The 16,517-nt window shown below is 47.4% G+C and overlaps 1 protein-coding gene across 4 annotated transcripts in view; it reads right to left on the bottom strand.

The window, feature by feature from the left end:
- Positions 1–16,517, bottom strand: part of CEMIP (cell migration inducing hyaluronan binding protein) — a 170,014-nt gene that overhangs the window by 150,726 nt on the left and 2,771 nt on the right. For 3 of the 4 annotated variants that reach the window (XM_021098863.1, XM_021098867.1, XM_021098864.1), the window contains one exon: positions 15,786–15,988. The exons of the other annotated variant lie outside the window; for it this stretch is intronic. The gene's annotated coding sequence lies outside the window, so the exon portion shown is untranslated. The remainder of the gene's footprint in view (positions 1–15,785; positions 15,989–16,517) is intronic. 4 annotated transcript variants of the gene reach the window in all.

Raw genomic sequence — 16,517 nt, 5'->3', positions numbered from 1 at the left:
TGTGTGTAAACCTGCATTTTGTGGCAGAAACTGCACACGATGCTCAGAATGCTGTTCCCTCTGGACCAGGGCTTCTATAATCCAGGCATTCATGGAAGCCCCAGTGAATGGTTACGCCCAAGCCTTGACTCACTGGGACACAGAGATGACCACCCTCCCCAGGGAGGAATTGTTGAGCTCCTCCTGCAGCGCTGCCCCTGGACTGCCTGGATAGAAAGTTCACATGGGCAAGTGGCCCAGTGTGCCACCAGACTTATCGCATTCCTGTCATCTACCCGCTGGTAACTGGATCAGCTAAGCTTTCACGGGCGGCGCAAACGAACGGATAAAGGGGAGCTTGTTCAATAAAACGGTGCTTGGATAACAGGTTGGCAGATTGAGGGAGAAACTGAGTTAGACTCTCTCTTGGCACCATGTCCTGGAATAAATTCCAGACAGGTTAAGGAGCTTCAAAGTCAATTCTTAGGACCACCAGAAGACTCGAGAAATGTACACTGACAGAAGAAGTCAAGAAGGAAATGATTCACAGATTGGACTCCATGAAAATATTTACCAAATAACCAGAACGGAAGACAGGGAAGAGAGAACTGTCTCTGGGCATCTTTCATTTCAAAGCCTTTTTTTTTTTTTTCAAAGGGCTGCACCTGCAGCTAGGAGTCGAATTGGAGCAGCAGCAGCTGTCCTACACTGCAGGATCCTTAACCCACTGAGCAAGGTCAGGGATCGAACCGGTGTCCTCATGGATATTAGTCAGATTCTTAACCCACTGAGCCACAACGGGAAGTCCCCAAAGCTTCCTCTTTCACCCTGTTTGGCTTTATCCACACACGCTAGCCACTCCGAACCGCTGGTAACTCCTTTCATGAACTACACTGTCTGATCTCCCTGGGGCCACAGAGCCCTTCTCTCATTGACAGATTCTTGCTATGTTTCATGGGGTTCAAATAAAGCATTAATTAAGTCCTCCAGGAATAATGGAGTTCTCTCACTTTGCTGCCCGCTCTGTGCCTCGTATGGACACAGAATGTTTTATTATTCTCCCTCCCTTACATGACCCCCCCCCTCCAAATTGTAAGGTAGGAGCATGAATTATGGCGTTTGGTACTTTCTGGGCCTGGTGTAGAGGGGTTGATTAATACGTGTTTGCTGAATAAACTGGCCAAGCAAACGTAATATCTCTTGGCTGTATTGATTCACTTGGCACTGACTCAAAGCTTCAAGCCCCCGGTCTCTTTTTTCAATAAACAAGTCAGACTGATAAATGCATTGCTGGCTTATCACCCACGTAAGTGGGACACAGAGCATGCACCAAAGTCCTGTGATAAGGGCGTTTCATCCAGAGGACTTTTAGCCTGCTCATTCATTTCCTGGCATTCTCCTTTTAGGACATCTTGGGTTTCAAGTTCTCAATCAGAGCTCTCCAGGATGAAAAACGAACCCACTGAGGGTATACGTTAGTGACACTGAATTCTGCTGCAGTCCTATCCATTTACAAAGCACTCTACAGTCTGCGTGTAATCAGCAAAGAGAAGCCGACCCAGGTCTCTAATTAAAATCCTTGCTAAGGTCTGTTTAAAGGGTGTTTTAAAAGGGTTATAGGGGAAAAAACATCTCTTTATGAAAATACTTTCTGGTACAAACTGAATAATTGAAGTAATAAATTGCAAAATGGAACAGAAGCTATTTCATACCTTATCCTCAGAGATAATCATTAAACACTCCATGGTAATTTTTTTGGCATTTTTTTGGGGGGTGGCGCACCTGCAGCATAAGGAGGTTCCCAGGCTAGGGGTCAAATCAGAGCTATAGCCGCTGGCCTTCACCACAACCACAGCAATGCAGGATCCAAGCCGCGTCTGTGATCTATTTTTTATTTTTTTTATTTTTTTTTGTCTTTTGTTGTTGTTGCTATTTCTTGGGCCGCTCCCGCGGCATATGGAGGTTCCCAGGCTAGGGGTCTAATCGAAGCTGTAGCTGCCAGCCTACACCAGAGCCACAGCAACGCAGGATCCGAGCCGCGTCTGCAACCTACACCACAGCTCACGGCAACGCCGGATCGTTAACCCACTGAGCAAGGGCAGGGACCGAACCCGCAACCTCATGGTTCCTAGTCGGATTCGTTAACCACTGCGCCACGACAGGAACTCCCAAAGTCTCTGTGGACAAGACAGATTTTTTTTTTTTTTTTGTCTTTTTGTCATTTTCTTGGGCCACTCTCATGGCATATGGAGGTTCCCAGGCTAGGGGTCGAATCGGAGCTGTAGCCGCTGGCCTACACCAGAGCCACAGCAACACGGGATCCGAGCTGCGCGTCTGTGATCTATACCACAGCTCATGCCAACGCTGGATCCTTAACCCACTGAGCAAGGCCAGGGATCGAACCCCAAACCTCATGGCTCCTAGTCAGATACGTTAACCACTGAGCCACGACAGGAACTCCCTAAAGTAATTGATATTTTTAAAGCAACAAATAACCCCCATTGAAAAGATTCAAGGGTTCTTGCCTGCCATGCCCCTTGGCATCCGGAATTATACCTGCAACCTAAACTTTCTCCAGTCTTCCCAGCATCCACCCAGGTGCTCACCTCCCAAACCTGGTGCAAGACACCTCCCTCTCCCTCACCCTGTGTCCAAATCACCACCCAGTTCTTTCCATCATGTCTCCTAAACACCAGCTGGGTCCATCCACCTCTCTCCTTCTCCATTGGCACCACTTCATCTCACCATCACTGGTCTGCTAGCCCAGGTGGTATATCCCAGGGGCAGGAAATGCTAGTGAGTGGCTCTTCCTTCAAAATAGCATTTGTTCACTTACAAGTTACCAAAGGGGAAAGGGGGGAGAGGGATAAATTAGGAGGTTGGGATTAACAGATACACACTACTGTATATAAAAGAGATAAACAACAAGGACCTCCCGTACTGGGTACTAAATTCAGCTTCTTACAATAACCTATGACGGAAAAATACATATACATTTATACACATATACATGTATACATATATGTGTATATATATATATCTGACACTTCTCAATACACTTGAAACTAACACATTATATATCAACTATACTTCAATCGAATGTTTAAAAAGTTTTCATGTCATTCATGCATACATGTGTGTTCAGCAGCAGCTCCATTCAGCAATGTGAGCAAGGAGAACTCGGTCCCTGCTCCCATGGGTGCTGAACTCCCCACACAATCTTTTCCTCTGTACTCGACCTCTGGAGCACATGCCTGGGCCATCCCAGTGGTGGCTGCAGGACGGGAGACTGCCCTTAGTTTACCAAAGTTTGAAAACGTCCCCCAGGCATTACAATAGCGCCCTCTCCGCTTAAAATATCTACAAATTCCACCAAGTATATGGACAAACGGAAGAGACAAGCCATTCCGCGTGCCTCGTGTGTGCCAGGTCACAACTGCAAGACATTTGCCCTGTATTATTTTACAATTGTTCGCCATGGATTATTCTCAGAATAACACACAATCATCCCATTTTAGGGGGCAGATAAACAACTAAGGCACCAAGAGGTGAAGGGACATGTCCAAAGTCACACAGCTCATCAATGGGAGAGGCAGACGGGCGGTGAGGTCTGTGGGGCTCCAAAGCTCAGGCCCCTTTTCAGCTCATTACACCAGCTCTAACATTCTTAGAAACCAAGGAAAAGAGCAGCTAATGTGCTTGAGAACCTGATGAGGAAGGACTACGGAAAGCAGTTTATTTTGCAGTCAGCAAAATCTACAGGAGTCATTCCTGAAATACTTCCTCCATCGTTCTCTCTGCTCATCTGATTACAACCGTCTTGGACACATGGGTGATCTGAACCGAAACCAAGGCCTTTGTGTCATAGGACAGAGCCCCAGGCCTCAGCCACGTCTCCATCCTCTTGTCATTTGATGGGCACTGTCAGATTTGCTGTAGGACCACATAAGGTTCTGGGCACAGAGGCCATACCGGGAGAAAATCTGTGGATGGGTTTCCTTCATGGAAATCGTCCGATGCCTAATTGCAGCTACAGTGCAGGGAAGGGATGAAGTCTGTGGAGGGTCACCCTGGCACCTGTGCAAGCCAGATCGTGTTCCGAGACTCTCTTTCATCCAGTTAAGCTGGACTCTTGGAGCTGAACTCGCTCCTTCAAGCTGATGACTCTCTCCTTTCTAAAGGTGTGTCTCCCACAAAAATCCTGTCCCTTTTGCTCACATTCCTTCCACTCCCTCTGTGGCAGCTTCGTCAAACAAAGCAGTCAGGAATTTGCCCAAGAATTTGTGAAGAATTATGAAGGTGATTACAAAAAAAAAAAAAAAAAATCAGTGCAAAGGCCACAGGATGAAGATGCAAACCCTGATGCCCCCACACGAAGACTAGAGACAGAACAGGCACACAGACAATGGGGGGAGGGGGGGATAACCCCCGAGGCTTGGGATGACGGGTCTCAGGAAATTGTCCACCAAGACTTGGAGGTCTCCTTGCAGAGGGACCAGACCTCAGGCTCCAAGATCCCTGAAACGTTTCCAAGGTAACGTTCTCTACCTCCTGCCCTATCACCCAGCACCAACAATTCGCTTTAGGCAGCACAGCTTTCCTGACGGCCTTGGCTGGGCCCTAGGAGCTACATTCCCATGTGAAGACTGTATTCTGGAAGGGATTCCTGCCAAGAACACCACCCGCAGGACTGAGGAACACAAGCCCGACTCAAGCCACCTGCCACCAAGAACAATCCTCTAAAGTCCGCCTCCCCTCATCAAAGTCACTTACATTAAAAGACAAATGTCTTAACTCAGTTTTTAAGGACCATCACTACCTCGCCCCACTTTTAAGATCTCATTTCCAGCCACAGGGAACTCCCAGGCCCTCCTCCCAAATATCTGTCTTCTGGATCCTCTAGATTTAGTTCAGGCCCCTCCTGCCTTCCTAACCCTCCCTTCTCTGGTCAGCAAACTGGACTCTCCCGGAGTTCCAGTTGTAGCTCAGCGATAACGAACCCAATTCGGACCCATGAGGATACAGGTTCTACCCCTGGCCTCACTCAGTGGGTTCAGGATCCGGTGTTGCCGTGAGAGCTGTGGTGTAGGTCACAGATGCGGCTTGGATCTGGCGTTGCTGTAACTGTGATGTAGGCTGGCAGCTGCAGCTCCGATTAGACCCCTAGCCTGGGAACCTCCATATGCCACAGGTGCAGCTCTGAAAAACAAAACACACACACGCAAAAAACCTGGACTCTCCTTAAGGCCCAATCAAATAACACTTCCTCCATGACGCCTGGTCTCTTTCCCCACAGTTACTTCTCATCAATCCGTAGTGCTTCCTTATTCACACCTGCCTTACAGCGCAGACTCTAAGTAGCTCAATGTCTGTCTGTCCTCAACGAGCTTCTCCATTGCAGCCAGAAGCCATGGAGTCATTTCTGAGCCCCGGGCGTCCAGAAAGAATTGGTGAATCAATAAGTGTGTCTGGCTCACAATTATTTTCAAACTGCTTCACGGTGAATTACAATATTCCTCTAAACATGCTGTCTGAATATTTAAGAATGAAATAACATGAGGCATTATTCAGGGCATGGGCTTCCGGACTCCCACAGACTTGGGTCCCAATTCCAACTCCATCACACCTAGGCCAGTGACCTGATGCCTTGTGCAGAGCGCTCAGGAGGATCACCTGGGGTGATGCAGCTAAAGTTCTTTGTATGGTGCCTGAATCCAGTAAGCGCTCAATAAGCTCTGGATCTTAATAATAATGAGGAGGAGTTCCCATCGTGGCTCAGTGGAAACAAATCCGACTAGGAACCATGATGTTGTGGGTTCGATCCCTGGACTTGCTCAGTGGGTTAAGGATCAGCCGTTGCCATGAGCTGTGGTGTGGGTCGCAGACGGGGCTCGGATCCCATGTTGCTGTGGCTGTGGTGTAGGCTGGCGGCTGCAGCTCCAATTCGACCCCTAGCCTGGGAACCTCCATGTGCCATGGGTACAGCCCTAAATAAAAAGCAAAAAAAGTAATAATAATAATGATAGGAGTAACCACTGGGCCAGCAGAGTAAAGATCTCTGAGAAGGTGCCTGGCAGGCTCTGATTTCATCGGTTCCCAGAGCAGAGTACACAGGATTTGGCATCAAGTTTATTCCAGCAATAAAATGAGGGTGGGGGTGGAGCTCAGATGCAGGACTCACGCATTTGTACATTTAACTAATAGCTGAGGACCTACTATGTGCTGGCCTCGGGAATAGAAGAGACTGGAAAAGAGTCTCTGCCTCTGAGATTTGGATGAAGAAATGACTGTCTTGTCCCCAGAGTGGCTAAGATGGAAGCTGGCCCCGTGCTCCTCACTGAGGGGAACCCTAGCCTCGTGCCTCAAATTTCCCAGAAAGTTCACCAAAGGACCCCAAGTGAACCAGATACACCCCAAAGTGTGACTCTCACCCTCTCTCTTCCCCTTGAACTTGGAAAAGTGAAGTCCTTAAACTTTGCAGAGCTTTCAGAAGCTCAAGTGCACGCTTATTAAGCAAGATTCAATGGAAGCATCATCTTTTTTCAATATTAAAAACAGTTTCATATTTAAAGTCACTGTGGGGGGGGTGTTTAAAATAAAAATGAACTTCGTCACATGGTCATTCTCAGAAAAATCCCAGGGTATGTTTATACGTTACCATTTGTAGCAAGTTGGCCCCATAAATAAAAAAATGTAAAACAGATTTAAGCTCGGCCAGCTGGAAAGCCCATGTATATACACAATCCCCCCTTAGGTGGTCAGAGAAAATGCCAAACTTTTCTGCAAAGCTATGAAACGAATAGACATCACCGAGGTGGCTATACATTTTCATTTCTAGGAAATCATGTAAATGAGAAGAAATCCTTGCATATGGAACTTCCAAAGCCCAAATCCTACAACTAACTGCTTTCTCTTTTGTTACCAGGAACTGGATTGAGAAATCTGATGAACTCTGTGGCTTCCTAAGAAATCACAGATGTAGTGACACATCAGCCCAGTGTAATTGGCAAGACATTCTACCATGAAACATCACAATTCTTTCCTTCTCAGAAAGAAAAAAAGAAAGAAAGCCCTAAAAAACAAGGTAAACACAAAGAAGGGATGAAGAGACACACACATCTCCTGACTCCACTTTCCCTAAGACTCCTACACCTCCAATTCAAATCAACAGGTAAGTTAAGAGTCGGAGGTGCCTTTAGCATCAGCAAATTTGGCCTGCCTGTGTGTGGTACTGATCTCTGCATCAGAAAATATCTCCGCAGAAGCAGCATTGATGGAGAGGACCCTGACCTCCCAAAAGGAATGAGCCCTGGAGGAGGTCGGTCGGGGGCAGGGTGCAAAATTGAAGGAAGCATCAAAAACTCAGTCATCAGTATAACTCACGCTGCAATGCAATATTTTTTTAAAAACCTAAATTTCAGAGTTCCCATCGTGGCACAGTTGTTAACGAATCCAACTAGGAACCATGAGGTTTCGGGTTCGATCCCTGGCCTTGCTCAGTGGGTTAAGGATCCAGCGTTGCCATGAGCTGTGGTGTAGGTCGCAGACACGGCTCAGATCTGGCATTGCTGTGGCTTGCAGTGTAGGCCAGCGGCTATAGCTCTGATTTGACCCTTAGCCTGGGAACCTCCATATGCTGCAGGAGCGGCCCTAGAAAAGGCAAAAAGAAAAATAAATAAATAAATAAAATTTTAAAAATCTAAATTGCATAAAAAATGTTCAACTTCGCTAATCATTAGAGAAATGCAAATCACATTACAGTGAGGTACCACACCTCACTTGGGTCAGAACGGCCATCATTAGTAAGTCTACGAAGAACAAATGCTAGAGAGGGTGTGGAAAAAAGGGAACCCTCCTACACTGTTGGGGAGAAGATAAATTGTTACAACTACTATGGAAAACAGAATAGAGGGACCTCACAAAACTAAATATAGAACTACCATATGACCCAGCAATCCCACTCCTGGGCATATATCTGGACAAAACTTTCATTGAAAAAGACACATGCACCCTTATGTTCACTGCAGCACTCTTCACAATAGCCAAGACATGGAAACAACCTAGAAGTCCATCCACAGATGAATGAAGAAGATGCAGTATATGTACACAATGGAATACTACTCGGCCATTAAAAAGCTCAAAATAATGTCATTTGCAGCAACATGGATGGAACTAGAGACGTTCATACCAGTGAAGAAAGTCAGAAAGAGAAAGACAAATACCATATGGTATCGCTTATATGTAGAATCTAATATACGGCACAAATGAACCTACTACAGAAAAGAAACAAACTCATGGACTTGGAGAACAGACTTGTAGTTGATGAGGGGAGGGGGAGGGAGTGGGATGGACTGGGAGTTTGGGGTTAATAGATGCAAACGATTGCATTTGGAGTGGCTAAGCAATGAGGTCCTGCTGTATAGCACAGGGAACTCGATCTAGTCACTTGTGATGGAACATGATGGAGGATAATGTGAGAAAAAGAATGTATGTATATGTATGACTGGGTCACTATACTGTACAGCAGAAACTGACAGAACATTATAAATCAACTATACTTTAAAAAATTTTAAATAAGTAAATAATAACAAGCCCAAATTAATGCCCCAAATCAATAATGAATCAAATATCAAACATTTTTTAGGAATTCCCTTCGTGGCTCAGTGATTAATGACCCCCAACTAGGATCCATGAGGATGTGGGTTCGATCCCTGGCCTCGCTCGGTGAGTTAAGGATCTGGCGTGAGCTGTGGTGTAGGTCGCAGACTCAGCTTGGATCTGGCATTGCTAGAGCTATAGTGTAGGCTAGTGGCTGCAGCTACAATTCAACCCCTAGCCTGGGAACTTCCATGTGCCACAGGTGCAGCTGTTTTAAAAAAAAAAAAAAAAAAAAAGCAAAAAAAAATTTTTTTTAAAGACAGAATCAGTATTATTGGTTTTTTTTTTTTTTTTTTTTGCCTCCAGTGCCTACATTTGCTTATGTCTCACAAAAGGCTAAGGATGGAATCCACCAGTCACAAGCCTGAGGCTCAGCGGTGAGCCCCTGTGAGGTGAGGCTTAGGGACGGCGTGGGAGGGGGAGAGAAAGTAGCAAGGCACACTCATGGCTTGGCAATGTTGGGTGAAAAACAACTTCTGCTGAGTAACATGGAAATAGATCTGAAACATATGGATTAAATTCCTCCAAAAATCAACACAATTTTTAAAGGAAAGGAAAAGTACTTAGCCACGATGTTTGAGGTTTTCCTAAACCCAAACCTTTGGAAAATTAACATACGAGTGAATTACTCAGCGGCTGTAACAGTCAGCTTTGAAACAGGCTCCTCATAAACCACCAGTTGGTTTTTAAAACAAACAAAAAAATTTAACGGTTTGCCTAAATCTGCTCCCCAGCTCAATTCTTTTGAGGTTCATTCTTGTAGTTCTTTACAGGCAGGAAAACAGCTCTGCAGGTCCACGGTCTGCACAGGAGGCTCTGGAGACCCAGGAATTTGGCGGCTTGGAGGAGACCAAGCTGGAAAGAACAGCCCCTCCCACCCCACCCCCGCCCCTGCACACCAGGACAAGAGTCCTGGAAAGAGGGCAGATGGGTGATGCATTGGGCCAAGAGCTGACAGACACCCAAGCTGTTGTCCTGTACCAGCTCTGTACTCTTGTGCATCACTGTCCTCGTTGCCCACATGTGGGTACTGATGCCCCCTCAGGGGAGTGGAGGGAAGGAGGGCACATGCTGGCTCCATAGGTTGAGGACTATGGTGAGAGCCGCGCTGCAGCCATTACATCCAAGTGGAAAGCTCTGGCTCGCCACGGGCCACCTCCCAGATGGTCCTGTGGCATTTAGGGAATCCGTGTCTTTGGTCACCTGTCTCCCAAAAGATCAGGGTGACCTGGGAGCCAGCCCAAATCCAGCCCTAGGAAGCAAGGAGCCGAATCCTGGAGTTCCCCGCTGCGGCGCCATGGGAAGGGCAGTATCTTGAGAGCGCAGGAACACATGTTCGATCCCCAGCCTGGCACCGTGGGTTAAGAATCTGGCGTTGCCGCAGCTGTGACTTAGGTCGCACTTGTGGCTCGGATCTGATCCCTGGCCTGGGAACTCCATATGCAGGGGAGAGGCCAAAAAAGGGGAGGGGGGGGGAAGCAGCAGCAGCAGCTGAATCCCCAGGGTTCGGGAGTCAAGTTCATAGCGGAGAGTGTTCCAGTTTCCAAAGCAATGGGGGTTGATGCCACAATGTCTGGACATGCGGAGCGAGGCCGCTGATCACCGGCTCCTCTCCAGCCCTCCCTGACACTGCCCGGTTCCACGGGTTTTTGGCCTGGCAAACAGAGCAAGCCCCCATCCTGGAGGGTGCCCTTCCTTCCATCGGGTTCCTCCCACACCCCGTGGGGTTCTCTAGACTGAACATGCCTTACTTTCATCACCTCACATCAGTCATAGGATCATGTTTTTAGAGCTGGCTCTGGGCCCAGAGGGAGTTCTTCAGATCCCTTTCTGAGGACAAAGACCACCGATCAGTGAGGGGCCGGGCTCCCTCAGGGCGCCGCCCCATTCCGAGGATCACTTTCCTCCTGGAAGAGAGTTTTTTTTGGGGGGGGGGGTCTTTTTGCCATTTCTTGGGCCGCTCCCACGGCATATGGAGGTTCCCAGGCTAGGGGTCCAATTGGCGCCATAGCCACCAGCCTACGCCAGAGCCACAGCAACGCGGGATCTGGGCTGCGTCTGCAACCTACACCACACCTCACGGCAATGCCGGACCCTTAACCCACTGAGCAAGGCCAGGGACTGAACCCGCAACCTCATGGTTCCTAGCCGGATTCATTAACGACGGGAACTCCCTGGAAGAGAGTTTTTTGAAGATACACACGGCCTCAGCTCCAACTGGAACTTCCCGCCTCACCCAGGGCCAGTGGAACTTTTCCATTCTTAGGCTTTCTGGCTTACAGTCCCTTTTCAAAACACACACTCAAAAACATCCTGCCTTCGAATGTGGCTACTTGACACGGATGAAAAGGGAGGCCTGATTCGGGGTAGAATTTGTTGAGTCTTATGCCTTAGAAATAGGCTTCTTTTTTTTTTTCTTGCCAGCTTTTCTAGAATCTGAAAAGTCTTGGAAGATTAGACAAGATAGATTGACAAGGTCGAAAATAAAAAGCTCGTTGTTTCTTCGTTTTATAGCCGCACCCATGGCATATGGAAGTTCCCAGGCTAGGGGTCCAATTGGAGCTGCAGCTTTGACCCACGCCACAGCTTGTGACAACACTGGATCCTTAACCCACTGAGCAAGGACAAGGATAGATCCCTTATCCTCACAGAGACAATGCCGGGTCCTTAACCTATTGAGCCACAATGGGAACTCAAAAAAAAAAAAAAAAGCCCATTTCTGCAAAAAGCTCACAGCTCTTTTGCCTCCACCAATGGTCAACTACAGGTAGAGTTTTCTGCCCTGGCCCCTGCATATATATCCTTTCCCACAGTAGCCCGTGCTCCCTGAATTTGTTAGCTTGTCACACACAGGATAATTCTGGTTTCTTTTCATTGAAACCTGTTGACACCAAAAGCCAGCAAGACATTCAGAATGTTTGGAAGACCTAGCAAGACAAACCACGATAAAACTAAGATAATGCTCTTTCTTAATGAGACTGCCAAAAGCAAAAGGAAATACTCTAGGGCGGGGTTTCCAAACTGTGCTCCTGGAACCCACAGAGCTCTGTGCCATCCCTTGGGATGGGGAGCCCAAGACAAAATTCAACCCCCTACTCCTTCTCAGCCACAGCCACTTTTTACCTGGTTTAGAGACTGGATTTAGCAAGAGTCTATGGAAAAAGTATTTTATAAAGTAATTTTAAACCATAAAATTATTATCTTTTTTTTTTTTTTTTTTTTTTTTGCTTTTTTAGGGCAGCATCCACGGTATATGGAGTCAGACTGGAGCTACAGCTGCCAGCCTATACCACAGCCACAGAAATGCAGGATCCAAGCCGCATCTGCAACCTACACCTCAGCTCATGGCAACACTGGATCCTTAACCCACTGAGCGAGGCCAGGGATTGAACCTGCAACCTCATGGTCGTTGGATTTGTTTCAGCTGCACAACAATGGGAACTCCCATATAAAATTATTTTATAAAGTAATTTGAAATCCAAGAGATGAGAGGCCCCGGAGACCTAGAGCTGCCCAGAAAGCCTTTCTTGTTGGCTGGGTAGAGCCCAAGGTCTGGGCGGGTAAGAGAGCACATGAACTTGGGCAGGTACAGAGCTTTGTGCACCCAAGGAATTGCACGCGATGAGAGGTTCAGGCTTGTCTGTGCTTCTGGATCTTTCCCCACAGCCGCCTGTCTGTACAGAATGCCTTCTGAGCTCCACTCCCCACATCTGCTCCACCAGAAAAATCCCTGTCGGCTCCTGGTAACCCTTCTTGACAAACCTTTCTCATGACCCTTCTCAGCGACGCTTCCTGGAATGTCCCTTTGGCTTTGCCTTTCCCCAGCAGGCCCCCTGCCACCACTCTTCCTGAACCATCTGTCCTAGCCCCTGTCACACTGACTAGCAACGGCTGACTTTTTTTTTAATCTTTTTTAACAGAGCCACACCTGTGGCATGTGGAAGTTCCGAGGCCAGGGGTTGAATTGAACCTGCAGCTGCTGGCCTACACCACAGCAACTCAGGATCCGAGCTGTGCCTGTGACCGACAACACAGCTTGTGGTCACGCCAGATCCTTAACCCACTGAGTGAGCCCAGGGAACAAACCCACATCCTCATGGAGACTAGCTGGGTTCTTAACCCACTGAGCCTCAAGGAAAACTCTGGCAACTGCTGACTTTAATGTCTGTTCCTCCCACTAGACTGTTACCTTTGGAGAGCAGAGATCACTTATTCAGCCATGCCTCCACATTCAGCTAAACTCAGGATCTGTCCTGCAGATGATCAAAATATTGTATTCAATTTCTTCCCCACTTCTGGAATGTGGCAGTGGGTGACCGGATGCAACCACACACCTGCCTCTTGGGCTGACCAGGGTGTATCTCTGATGACCAGCTCATCCCTACAGGAATGCCATGGGGAGGGCAGCGGAGGGAGGACATCAAGCCTTAAATTTCATGTTCAGGTTCCCCCCACCCCCCAAAAAAGAAGAGAGATGGAGTAAAGTTGTTTAAATGTAAACACGCATTCTCAGTGTCTGGAACCAGAGTGAGATGAAATTCCGCAAGTGATCTCTTAATACTACCAAAATTACTTTCAAATGCCTCTGCCAGGCAAAGATAAATTGCCATTCGCACAATGGTCTTGCACTTAAAAGTAACTCGGTCCAGAGAGCTTTGGAGAATTTATTATGACAGGGAAAAAGGGAAACTCAAAGGGGGTCAACATATTTAGTCTACTGATAAGACAGCTTAGGAGCGACAATAATTATCTCCAAGAATTTGAAGGGTGGTTATAAGGTCACTAGGAGGATGCAGGCCAGCTGGGCTCCATCTACTTGGACATCAGAAATGGACTTAATTTACAGCAAAAAGGGTTGAGTTAGCATCACAGAAGGTCAGCCAAGATGTTGGCCCTGGCAACCAAAAGGGAGCCCCATGGACGAGCAGCATCACCTGGGAGCTTTTAGAAACACAGATGCTCAGGCAGGTCTGTCCAATCAGAACTTGCATTCTGACAAGTTCCCCTGCGATCTGTTTGCATATTCACGTCGAAAAAAGCACCGGCCACTGTACTTTCCTCAGTCCCACAGGCTGGGTCCATGCCTTATATCCAGGAAGTTTAAGGCCAACAGCATGAACTCCTGACTCCAGCAAAGGCTGAAGAGTGCAGCAGGCTCTTGGGGAAAACTACAGCCCTCTTGCCCCCGCGTGATGTCCAGAAACAGGAGAGGCAATAGTCCGATACAGATATTTCACATGCCAGAAGGATCAGCTTCCGGCCGTGCCTTCTCTATAACACAAAATGCCTAATGACATAGAGAACAGACTTGCGTTGCCAAGGGGGAGGGGAAGGGAGTGGGACGGACCGGGAGTTTGGGGTTAGTAGATGCAAACTACTACATTTAGAATGGATAAGCAATGAGGTCCTGCTGTATAGCCCAGGGAACTATATCCATCACTTATGATAGAACGTGATGGAAGATAATGTGAGAAAAAGAATGTGTATGTATATGTGTGTGTGTAACTGGCTTACTTTGCAGTAGAGCAGAAATTGACAGAACATTGCAAATCGGCTATAATAAAAAATATTTTTAAATGCTTAATGGCTGAGCTCTTCTATGGACAGCTAAGGGAAAAAAATACACAGCATTTTCAAAAGCAGTTGTCTGGTCAAAACACTTTAAACCCAAGTTACATCTATCGTGTGGTTGCCCTTGCAGAAGATTGAAAGATAACGCCTCAGCAATTTCCCCAAGAAGGAGCCAGACTGTCCGGAGCTGGAGAGAGGAAACTTGTTCAGAGAGAGTGCCAGTGGGGGAGGCTGGCTGCCTGGGCCCCCCGAGGGCTCCCTCACCTGCAGGGGGTGGGAAGCAAAGGATGGATTCAGATGCCTGGAGCCAGGCTGAGCCTAGAGAGGGGTCCTGGAAAATAACAAGGGTTGGCGAGAGTGGCAGCTCTGTTCCCTCTGGGTGGGGAAGCTGTTTCCTGGCACAGAGGGAACTAAGCTGAAAGCAAATGTATATTTGATGACATTTCTCTGCATGCAGGCTTCCTTCTGAAGAGCCAAGTTTGAATGAAGCCTGGCACCAAAGCAGACAGAGGAAAAAGCAGGACAGGGAACCTACAGAGAGGCTAGGGTGGCCCCCAGAGGGGCAGATATTAAGAAGATCACTATGACAGGCAGGCACCCTAGATCTAGCCAATTTAACAAAATTTCCATGTGCCAGGCTCTTGGGAAAGGATGCTCAGGGCGCAGCTGATCAGCCGGAGAAACAGTAAAAATGAACTCAGTACTGGACGTCTCCCTCCACACCCATTACCATCCTAACCTCCTACTAACCTAACCAGATACAGGAGATTCTGCTCACTGTTCAAAGGAAACTGAGTGGCCTCCATATAATGACTAAAAAACAAAAACAAAAACAAAAACAAAAAACCTGAAAAGGAGACGATGATCCATTACTTGAATGAGCTCACACATCTGGGTATTTGCCATCATATGGAAAGAGAGGTGTAGCCTAGATTGATGATGGATGTGAGATCCTTGCGGATGCGACCCACAAACATAACTTTGTTCCCTTTAGGATCCCAAGCCATATGTTTCTATTTCTCTCTGTGTGTGTTTGTTTCTCCTTCCAGCCACACCTGTGGCATATGGAGGTTCCCAGGCCAGGAATCAAATCAGAACTGCATCTTCAACCTATGTCTCAGCTTGCGGCAATGCTGTATCCTTAATTCACTGAGCGAGGCCAGAGATGGAACCCACGTCCTCATGAATACTAGTTGGGTTCATAACCCGATGAGCCACAAAGGGAATTCCTGTATTTCTCTTTTGAGTTCTAACTACAAATGCAAAATGCATTTATCCTATCAAACTGTGCTGCTCTGTCAATACCACAAAAGGTACGAAAAGCAGGTCACTTAAGCGGCAGGCTTCAAAGAAGGCTGAGAGTAACTGCATTCACCCTTGTCATCCCGCCAGCCTTTCCCCACTGAATGCCACTCTTGCTATTTGATCCGTCTGTCCCCGGCCACCCAGACACTGCTGCAACAGACAGAATGCCACAGATCTTTGAAGAACCCCCTCTCTGCCTCTCATGCCAGTTCCTCCCCTCTTTCCTCACCCTCGATTCCAAAAGTGTTTCTGTCGTTCAATAGTTTTCCTACCAGAAAGTCTTGTGTGCCAGAAACCGGAACTGCATGGGAGTCAGAGAAGAGAGCTGGGACACCAACGTCAGCCAGGGCCCATGTCCTCCTGCTCCAGTCACATCACCAGGTAGACGGAAGTCACAGAGAGACCCCCAGCTTCTGTGGACTTGCATCCTTCAGCTCCATTCCTTTCAGATGGAGGGAGTGAAATTACTTCTGATCTAGTAAGAAAAAAAAAATACAGAAAACCTAAGAGCACCAGAATGTGAAGCGAGCAGAAACACACAAACACAGACACACATACTTTTGTGAAAAAAAAAAAATCTAGCTGTAAGATTGGACCCATTATAACTGCATCACCTAAACTCTTGGTGTATGCCACATATTAGTGATTTCTACCAGACAGAACCCCAGAGGTGGAGCTGGGGCAAATCTTCAAATCTATCCGAGACCAAATATGTGGCGAGACCCCAGGCAGAGCGGGTATCGTGGTCAGAGTCTCACAGCCAAGCCAGGTTCAAACACAGGGGAATGTGCTTCCAGACTGGTAACGAGCACTCAGGGGTTTCCTAGACCAGGCGCTGCCCTGGTGCAGTGACTTCCCACTTTATCCTGTAGGAATCCAGAAACAGGAGGTCCCTTGCCATCAATACCCCTGGAAACCTCACCCCCAACAGGGACAAGGAGGTTTCTTGGAAGATTCTGCATTCTTTTGAGAGAAGGCTCAAGAAGAATGGATCATCTCAACCA

This window comes from Sus scrofa, chromosome 7, assembly GCF_000003025.6.
Source record: "Sus scrofa isolate TJ Tabasco breed Duroc chromosome 7, Sscrofa11.1, whole genome shotgun sequence".
Classification (NCBI taxonomy): Eukaryota; Metazoa; Chordata; class Mammalia; order Artiodactyla; family Suidae; genus Sus; species Sus scrofa.
This window is presented reverse-complemented; position numbering and strand designations above follow the sequence as displayed.